Source organism: Nerophis ophidion, linkage group LG23 (assembly GCF_033978795.1).
Source record: "Nerophis ophidion isolate RoL-2023_Sa linkage group LG23, RoL_Noph_v1.0, whole genome shotgun sequence".
Taxonomy (NCBI): Eukaryota; Metazoa; Chordata; class Actinopteri; order Syngnathiformes; family Syngnathidae; genus Nerophis; species Nerophis ophidion.
The window spans coordinates 4783670-4785896 of record NC_084633.1 but is presented as its reverse complement, the minus strand read 5'-3'; the positions used below and the strand labels follow the sequence as shown (position 1 = coordinate 4785896).

At 31.5% G+C, this 2227-nt stretch overlaps 1 protein-coding gene across 1 annotated transcript in view; it reads right to left on the bottom strand.

Annotated features, from left to right (window-relative positions):
• Positions 1-1566: 1566 nt before the first annotated feature.
• Positions 1567-2227, bottom strand: part of cbx7a (chromobox homolog 7a) — a 17907-nt gene continuing 17246 nt past the window's right edge. Inside the window, exon 6 of the mRNA XM_061885078.1 lies at positions 1567-2227. This exon is cut by the window's right edge and continues 483 nt beyond it. The gene's annotated coding sequence lies outside the window, so the exon portion shown is untranslated.

Sequence of the window (2227 nt, the reverse complement as noted above, 5' to 3'; positions counted from 1 at the left end):
AGAAAGACCTTTGACTGTAAATACCGAAGCGATCCAAAAGCAAACATACAACACTAATCTTGTACTTGACATGTTTTAAGTGTTAATCCCTTAATCCTGTCTTCTAAATCCACTGTTTCCTGCTGTCTGCCACTTATTGATAAATTAATATCATTGACTCTTTAGAGGACATGAAGTCAAATGTCATTTACTGTAGTAATCATTTGCACTAATATTTTCTAAACACAAAGTTCCCTCTTGTGGACATGCAAAGACATTAATAAATTAAACCATCTACTGTATTTATTATATAACCATTTTCATTCCATCCATCCATTTTCTACTGCTTGTCCCTATGATAGTCTGTATTTTGGATTATTGACATACAAAATATATAGAATTTTTAAATGAATACTGTTTATGTGATAGCTACTCTTTACATAAAATTGTTTATATGCTCCTGGAATTTAACTTTTATGTCCTTTCTCCCCAAAGAAATCTTAGCTATAATTTTAGTTGTTGCCAATAGACATGATTTTTCCCAGGAGGGTTTTTTTCATGTTGCATTTTTATAATTTATTGTCCAATTCAGTAGATGTACAATACACTTGCAGTTATTAGGCAGTGCCCCACAAAGCCAAACAAGAAATACTCTATACTTTTCAAAAAAGACAAAACATTTTAGATTTCATAATATTTGTCTTACTTTTTTGGCTCAAGTTTCTCAGTCAACTTCAGCCCTAAACAAAAATACCAAGGTTCTCATAGTCTTTATTGTCACCGACGTCCCACTGGGTGTGAGTTTTCCTTGCCCTTATGTGAGCCTACCGAGGATGTCGTAGTGGTTTGTGTTGTGGTTTGTGCAGCCCTTTGAGACACTAGTGATTTAGGGCTATATAAGTGAACATTGATTGATTGATTAATTTTAACCCTTTGAAGGCCTTTTGATCAAATGATGCTAAAGTCAGCAATAAACTTGTGTTATGCAAATTCATGCTATTTTACTGATTAAACCTTTGATATCTGATTACAAAAAAAAATACATGTTTGATGATAGTTTAGGGTTGAAGTTTGAGAAATTTGAGCAAAAAAAGTAATACAAAAAAAATCCTGAACGTTTTTTCACTTGTTAAAAAATTGTCCAGTTTGGTTTTGAAGGCAATTAAAATCAAATTTTCCCTGAGGATTAGATATACATGAATATTACTGAAAAAATCATTGTCAAAAGTATTTACGTTTATTATAAAGTTCATAATTATTTGAATTAACTAGAATTTTATATATTTTTAAAAAAGTGTTGTTTTTTTACATAAAGCTACTTGGATTTACCTTTTTTTTTCATTAAATTCAAATTATTCAAAAGGTATATAAATGGTAAATTTTAGATAATTTAATGTCATTAGTTTAACATAATGAAAATGCATTTTAGTAATTAACTAGTTATATTTGTACTATTGTACATTTTTAAGTTACAATTATGTGAATTAGGTCATTTTATTCAACTAGACATTTTATTTAGTTATTCATTTAAGTAAAAAATGCACTAACAAAGGTTTAAGGTTGAACATAAAACAACTTATCAAACAGTTACTTGAGTACATATTTATTGGAAATGCTGTCAAAATAAAGGTTCATTTCCAAGAGAAGACATGATTCAGACACACAAGTTATTTCAGCTTATACATTTAACATGCAATAAATAAAGGCTCACTATGTATGATCTAATGTACTCTGGCTTGGTGTACATTAATCTACAAAGCATAAACAGCAGCAGTGCAAAATGAGATCTCCTCTTTTTAGCAGTGTAAAGAGTGGACTATCAACTGGTAGTACAAAAATAGAACCAAGTAGCATTTATAGTACTTAAAACAGACAGCAAACACAACATTGCTCCTTTTTTGTGCTCATCCTCCTTCCTTTAAATGCAAGCACGTCATCTGAGCAGCAGCAGTCATTACTTCTTTGTTTTATTTCTGGTGAGACAGAAATAAACTTGTCTTCACAAAAAAGGTATTTGTAGTAAAAAGCGGACCGCTGGAAAGAGGCCCGCGAGAAGATAACCGTATTGGAGTGATGGTGACTTGCTGGAAAGCACTGAGGACGAGTGAGTAAAAAGTAGCTGCGTGGAAGAAGTAGTGTGTTTGTTTGATTGCTGCCTCACAAACTTTTACCTTTTTACACTTTTTCCTTTGCCCTCCAGTTGCTTTACAAACAATAAAATGACCTTTTTTGGAGTCAAAGGCAATGT